This window comes from Mus musculus, chromosome 12 (assembly GCF_000001635.26).
Source record: "Mus musculus strain C57BL/6J chromosome 12, GRCm38.p6 C57BL/6J".
NCBI classification, from domain to species: Eukaryota; Metazoa; Chordata; class Mammalia; order Rodentia; family Muridae; genus Mus; species Mus musculus.
In genome coordinates, this window is record NC_000078.6 from 81,328,398 (window position 1) to 81,336,124 (window position 7,727).

General features: G+C 49.5%; 1 protein-coding gene across 5 annotated transcripts in view; it reads right to left on the reverse strand.

Moving 5' to 3' along the window:
• Slc8a3 (solute carrier family 8 (sodium/calcium exchanger), member 3) overlaps nt 1-5,335 on the reverse strand; it is a 135,818-nt gene extending 130,483 nt beyond the window's left edge. For 2 of the 5 annotated variants that reach the window (NM_001167920.1, NM_080440.3), the window contains exon 1: nt 4,244-4,783. The gene's annotated coding sequence lies outside the window, so the exon portion shown is untranslated. Of the gene's footprint in view, nt 1-4,243; nt 4,993-5,104 lie in introns of those variants that run through there. The other 3 variants (XM_030246528.1, XM_006515411.4, XM_006515412.4) reach the window with 2 other exon arrangements.
• Nucleotides 5,336-7,727: the final 2,392 nt, after the last annotated feature.

Below are 7,727 nucleotides of genomic sequence, written 5' to 3' on the forward strand. Positions count from 1 at the left end.
GTGTTAAAGGAGCAAGATATTCCAGATAAGAGAAGGAGTCTAGGCTAGGGAGAGAGTGGCTGCTCTCAGGGAAAGAGATGGGGGTGGGGGGTGTTTCCTGGTCCTGAGAGTAGTGACAGGGTTGAAAGAGGAGCTGAGTGGAACAGGTTCGATGCAGAGAAGGAGCGCTGACTGCATCACAGTCTTCTCCTTTCTACAGGACACTGAGGCTGTCTCCAATCAAGGGATTTAGAAAGGACCTTCTGGAAGCCAGGGTAGAATTAGCTTCTAGCCCTACTTCTGGATCCAGTCCTTATATGACCTAGCACTTTTGTGCACCCAGGACCACCTTACTTGTAAATCCAAGTGGCAAGTATCTGCTTGGCCTGTTCCATAATCCGTCAAGGATGAAATGAAGTAGTTTTTTCTTAGTAGGTGTGATTCTATGAACAGTAGCCAAGTATCCAGGATCCTACAATTTGATTTTTCCACTCCCCATACAGTTCTTTAAAGAAATCTATCTTCATTCACGTGTGAATTTTTAAATCTAGAAGCCTTGCTCCATGGTCTCTACAGATTTACTATAAATGTAAGTCCTTCTCATTCTCCTTTTATATCCTCAAAGACCTCCCCATTTCTCATAGTTCTGGGTTTGTTTTGTTCTGTGCTCAAGAAGCATGTCTTACACCTCCTCAGCCATTTCTTCCTTATGAGGCTTCTCTGCCCAGGGCTGGGTTTAGAATGTCTATTCAAGACACATGAACATATGAACTGTCAAACATAAACCAACCTAATTAAAGAAAAGTAGTGGATCGTCTTCCTTGAAAGAACATTGTAGAGCTAGAGAGAGCCACTAGGGACTAGGCTCATAACCAAAAGTACAAGAACAGTCAAGTTTGTACATGAAAACAGAGAGAGGAACACCTTTCTCCACCAGCCCACTTGGGGATCTACAGAAACTTCCCATTGGCTCTACATTCCAGTTTCTGCCAGTTTCTGCATATTGTATAAAAGAACAATTTGATCCTTCACTTCTGGAGTTAAAACCTTCCTAGTGCCTCACTGGAAAAATGTCATGCAATTCCTCAGCATGAAGTGCAAGCCCTTGCAGCTTGACCCTACCCCTTTCTCTTCTCCCAGCTTTCAGCAAAGCTAACCTGAACCCATCCTTCCTTTTTGGCTTAGCTGTTCCCTGAGCCTCAAGACCTGGAGGCGAGGTGATCATTTCTATTTACGTCCACTGATCTGCCATTGCCACTCATGGGGCAGAAATCACTTTATACAGTAATTGCCCAAACACTGCTTGGTTGTGGTTGCTAGAATGTATGTTTATGAGGAAAGGAACCATTTTATTTTGCTTGCTTCTGTACCTAGCTCTTGTCTGGCAGAGTAGGTGCTTGCTGGTAGCTTGCTTGTTCAATAAATGTCTCCCTGAGAGAACTGAAGGCTCTCTCTTTTGGAGAAAATATTTCACCCTCTAGGCAAAACAACGGGGCTCAAGTGAGAAGAATTTCCCCTCTCTACTTATCAAACTTAGTAATGTGAAAAGAAATCAAGACGGTGATGTCTTCCAAATCCTGATTGTGGGCAATGGATGTACCACGCAGGGTGGGAAGCAGTACCACCTATGCCTGTGGGCAATACCCATCATTGTGACCAGAGATCACACACACACACACACACACACACACACACACACACACAAACTGTTCTGTATAGGAACAGAGGAGGGCTGTGGTAAGTGAATCTGGCTGTCAACTCATGGAAGGGCCCAGTGTGAAAAGATTTTATTTTTGTACTACAGATTAAATAAACACCCTAATCTGATGCTTCACCATTGAGCCACACCCTTGGCTTTCTGCCCCTCCCCCAAACACCAGTTGTTGTTGTTGTTGTTGTTGTCAATGATGAGATCTCACTAGATTGCCCAGACAGGCTTTGAATTTATAATCCTCCTGGTGAGATTACAGACATTTGCTGCCAGGCATGGCTTGATTTTACAAACAGAACAAAGCCAACAGCAACAAATCAGAGTTGATTCGAGAAAACTTCTCTCCCTTCTCCTACTGGGAGGAGAAGACATCCCGGGTGGGGAAGATGTAACAAATCCCTCTGATTCCATTAGTTTAACCAAACAGTGTCCAAGTGCCTACTCTATGCTGGCTAGGGACACAAGGATAAGCCTTGGGGATACAGTGTGGATGAAGGCAAACCTTCTTTCTTCTCTTCCTGGAGCTCATTGTCTAGAGCTGCGCTTCTCCTCCCCGACCGACCCCCCCCCCCCCATCGCTCAGTCACATCAGTAAAATTCAGTTCCATTTTAGATCACTTCAAAGTTGTGGGTTCAGATTAAGGATGTAGGAAATAAGGAAATCTAGCCTGGTCAGAGAAGGAATGGAAAGCTTTCTTGGGTAAGGAATGTTAGAGGTGGTGGGGGAAGAACTATAAGTAGTCCATGGAGAGGGCCTTGCATCATGGCCTTCTGGTCTTCAAGTAAAGAAAGAATCTCTACAATCAAGTGTCAGTTATGCAGGCTCTGCTCAGGCTCCTTACACACACACACACACACACACACACACACACACACACACACACACACAAGTACAGTTCATATATTTTAAGAGACTTGTGTGATGTAGTGCAGACCCAGGGTGACCAGTCCCCATCCAGTCACCCAAAGCTCTGGTCATTAACCATCCTCTTTTGCAACACTGCAAGACCTCACTGTAGAGGCAGCTTCCTCTTGAAGTTAGATGAGCAGCCAGAGGCTGCCAGCAGGGTGGGAAGGTGGGGAGAAGGACCCGTTCCGGGAGGTCACCTGCCCCTGGATTAGTGAACCGATCCCCCCCACTTCAGGAAGAGCATGGCAGGGCCACTATATTTGTAAACCCGGGGTAAACAAGAGCACAGCTCAAGTGGATGGGGCACAACAGGTGTGAAAGATTAATCACAGGAGCTGCTGCAAGTCACCAGGTCGCTGGAGGCCTGCAGGCTTCCCTCTGGGTACCCCACCAGAAGACCAATGTGTTCCCATTGTGTATCCACAGCCCTCCCCCTTTGGAAGTTTCTTGACCACCCAGGAGCTGGGCACCTGGTGCCCAGCTGCAGTCTACAGTTCTGATAAATTGCACCCAATTTCAATCTTTCTGCCTGGGAAACCTTAGCACCAAACATTCAGATGCTTGTTTGTTAATTGCCAAAAGAGAAAGAGAAAGAGAGGGAGAGGGTAGGAGGCAAGCAGTGAGTGAGGAAATTTACAGCACTGCATTAAAGGCATTTGTTCTATCCCCTCCCCTTCCCCTTTAAAAATAAAACACAACGAATGAAAAAGAAAAACTACCTCCCTCCCTGAAACCCCTCTAGCAAATCCTATTTATCCTCTGACCCAGTGTGGCTCAGGTCCTCAGGGCAGGTCAGCCAGGGCTTGCAGAAGCAGCCTGGCCTTTAAAAGAGGGCTCCTGCCTGAGAGAGAGAGAGAGAGAGAGAGAGAGAGAGAGAGAGAGAGAGAGAGAGAGAGAGAGTTGAAGAAAGGAGGGGACCTTAGTTATATACTTTTCACAGCTCTCCAGGCAGCCCTGGATTTCTCAGATCACCAGGTAGCTCTTGGCTGGAGAGCCCTCTGGGATTGGAGGGAAGGGGATACAATGGGACTGCAGTTATGGGCAGGCAGCAATGGAGTCCCGAGATTGGGGTACGTGCATGCGTGTGCGCGCATGAGTTCGTGTGTGTGTGTGTGTGTGTGTGTGTGTGTGTGTCACGCGCATGCGCGCGTCCGCCTAGGGAATAACGCGGTCCCCCTCCTAGCCACTCAGCTCCAAGAACTCACACGCCCTGACACCCGCGACACACACACACACACACACACACACACACACACACACACACACGCACCGCCATGAAGCTTCCTCATTGAGCTACCCCGCCACTAAGTCATCAAACCCAAAACAGGACTGTACACACGTTTCCAGTACTATGGCTCACAGGCATCTCTAGCAGCACCCCCAGCACTCTAGCTTAGACACCCTCCCAGATTTTCCCCCACTACACCGCATATACAACATATTTCCCGGGCACCCTCCCCCACTTTTCTGGCACTAAACCCGCCGCAAGGCAGCGCATACGAATGATCTTGAGAAATAACTTATCATGATTCTTCACCAGGGACCCTCTCTCGGGAGAATATCAGGCTTGGGATCTTGGCAGGCGTCCCCTGCCTCTGCGGTCCTCCAGAGCTTGGGGATTGTGGGCTCATCCCATTACTCACCGATTCCCCTCAGCCTCCAGAGCTCGATGGGCAAGTGAGGCGGGCTAGGAAGGTGCACGATGCCCGCGCCGCCCAGCTCCTCACGGGCCGCAGCGGCTCATCGCCCCCGCGGGCTGCGGGCCGGCTGCAGCGGCGTCCAGGGCATGGCAGTCCGCCGCGGCTGCCGCCCGGAGCTGTGGGCTAGCAGCTGTCAGGGGGCTACCAGGCAGCGCATCTGGAGCAGGATCGCTGGGGCCAGGGCGCAGGGAGCGTTGTACAGACCCTCGGCGGCGTCCAGCCAAGGAGCAGAGACTGCCCGAGTGGCCCAAGCAAGGCCCGGAGTCCCGGCCGCGGTCGCCTGGGGATCCCTATGGGAGGGGTGGGACGGAGAGCAGCGCGGCGCGCCCTGGCGGCTCGGAGGGACCCCGGCGGGGGCTGGCTGCCGCGACGCCCGGGCTTTCCCCGGGCTGGGAGCGCGCGGCTCAGCCTTGCCCACTGTCACCACCGGAGACGTCTCGGCCTCGCCGCGCTCAGAGGGGACGAGCGTAGGGGCTGGTTTCTGGGTGAGCCTAGAGCTTTGCCCATTAAGCCTCCGCAAGGAGCCAAATCAAAAAGCCAATCTCCAAGCCTCCAAACTCGACGTCACCCTATCAGCTGGGAGACAGCTACACCGAATGACAAGCCGCGCATATTTAGCCTCGGGAGCGGAGGGGAGTTTTCCACAGCGCTTCTCAGCGGGCCTGGGACACCAAGCACGGACCTAGCATGCAGAGTCCCAGGAGATTGAATGCAGATGCAAGCCCTACCAAGAAGCCACCAACCCAACCGTTGAGCCTGGAGCTTAGAGCATTGGAGCTGGCTGCAGCTGCAAGGAGTCCTGACCTGGATTCCCGGGAGTTGGTAGTCCTGAAGTCCCGGCAGCAGGCAAGAAGCTCGGCACAGGCTTTCCTCTTGTCCTCGGGAGACGCCACCGCCCGCAGTCCCGAAATTAAGTTCCCTCCAAACACATTGTGGTTTTTAAATATAGCAGGGAATGATTACCCAGGCAAGGTCCACCCAGGCCTAGGGGAAGACTCGAGGGGGATGGAGGTTGGCAATGTGTGTGTGTGTGTGGGGGGGGGGGGACAACGACGACTCCTTTTTCTCTCCCATTTATTCCCCCCCCCCCTTTCTTGGTGCAGAACTCACCCTGTCATTTTCTCAACCCAAGTCAAGCAAGAGCTTTGTGAGAGACGCTTGGGTGAGCACTGCTATGTTGGCTTTGGTGATTTTTAAAGCTAAAAATAAAAGGGGGCTGCCTTTCAAATTGCTGCTTACTCTGGGCCTGGAGACCAAGGCAGAGATGGTCCTTTGATGCAGCATCAGAACTAGGGTTTGGGGCTTGGCTCGAGAGTAGTGCACACACAGCCTTAAATCAGATGCCTGTAATTTCTGCTATATTTGTCACGCGTGGTCCTGGTGGCAGGAGGAGTGGGCAGACATGCCTAAGGATGGGATTGCGTGTCCTCAGCATATTGGTGTCATCAGGCAGCTGTGAAATGAGAGTGGAGGCTGGCCTTTTGCATAGACCCCAGTGTAGATGGGACAGAAACTGCTTCTGCTGTCTGAAGCCAAGCATAAGAGGAATCAGACAGTATCCTATCTCCTGAGCAGAGTTAGTGCCAGTGAATTTGGTTGCATTGTTTGATACCATCCTCACAGAAGGCTATGAAATATACACAATTACTCTTCCACTTTTCGGTTGACCTTTGTTGTCTAGAAGTTAAACAGCTGTCCTAAGAGGACATGCAGCAGAGTCAAGGATGGGAAAGGAGGAGACCAAGTAGAGTCCTACTGACAAGCAGCAAAGTGTGATACCACAAAGCATGTACAACCCTCCAGCTCCCTGACACCAACCAGGGAGAAGGACCTCTTTAACAAGGTTTGGTCCAAAGAGCTTGTACCTGCAAGAGGTAGAAAGCACCCGAACTTGGAAGGAAATATACTCTTTGGGTGGGGACCCTCAGTGCAGTGTTCCTTTAGTAAGTCAGAAGGTGATCCTATCCTGAATTTGGGCTCCTTGTGGACTGCTAGGAGCGGTTTCAGATAATTTATGGGCCTTGAATCTTGGTGATTTTAAGAGCTCAGATTCTGGCATTGTAGGATTTCAATGACTTCAAGGCATGTGAAGGTTTCATACCCATCAGGCAGCAGGATTGGCCTTGTGCTTGTCTGCATGGAACAGCAGGACAGAGTCTAAATGGGCTTCAGTCAAGATGAGAGGGACGGATGTGTGCAAACTGGGGTAGGTAACTTTTAGAGATACCTCAGATCTTTTATAAAAGTGAGAGCTGTTGTGACTCAGTGATTTTCCTGGAATATGGCAGTGACTGGGGATGTAAATGAAGAGATGCGTGTGAGGATGTGTGTAGTGGTACTCAGAACAGTGAAAAATTGAAATCACTTAAATTTTTTTCAACAAAATTGGGGAAATAAACCACAGTCAATGATACAATGCTATATAAAATTTTGGTGGTGGGGGGGGGATCCTCCACCCTCCAAGTTGAAATGTTGACTGGCTTGTGCAGACAACCACAGATGCTGTTGAGTTCAAATGTACAAGATGCTGATGCAGCATTCTGGGTCTTGGCGTGGAAAGGTTTCCATTAAAACTTTTTGTGTTAGAATGAGAAGAAAAAAGTAGAAGGGAGGGAATGAGGGAGACAGGGAAGCAAGGAGACAGAGTGGAGAGAGACAGAGAGAGAGAGACAGAGAGAGAGAGAGAGAGAGAGAGAGAGGGAGAGGGAGAGGGAGAGGGAGAGGGAGAAGGAGAGAGAGAGAGAGGGAGAGGGAGAGAGAGAGAGGAGAGAGAGAATATGAATGTGTTGCTATGCCCTGTCAACATAAAAAATACATTTAAAAAATTGAAAATTGCTGTTTTTGGTGGTGGTGTTTCTAGAGGTATATTTTCTTTTTAGATAAACTTTATTAAGACATAACTACGTGCAATCAAGCCACTTGTTTAAAGTGCACAAGTTGATGGTTCTGTGGCACTTTAGATATTCAGTGTCCTGGTAAAAATAAAGGCTTGCTTCTAAGGCGCTATTGAGAGGTAAAAGGTGCAAATGGGTGGAGGGTTAGTAGGAAGTTTTTAAGTCATTAGAGATGAACTCTAAGAGGAGGGGAAGACTGGATACATAGGTAAAGTACTTGCCATGCAGTCATGAAGACCTGAGTTTGGATCCTCCAGAACCCATATAAAAAGCCAGGTATGGTGGCGTCTGCCTGTAATTCCAGTGCTGGGCAGTAGGTAGGGACAGACAGAGGGTCACTGAAGTGCATTGAGCAGCTAGGCCAGTCAAATAGGCAAGCTTCAGGTTCAGTGAGAGACCCTATCCTGAAAAATAAGTTAGAGAGCAGAGTATCTGAAGACAGCAACCTCCGACCCCTACATGTATGTGCACATGTGTGCACATACAAGACTGTGGGGTTATAACTATCCTTTTCTGTCTTGTATTTCCTGACT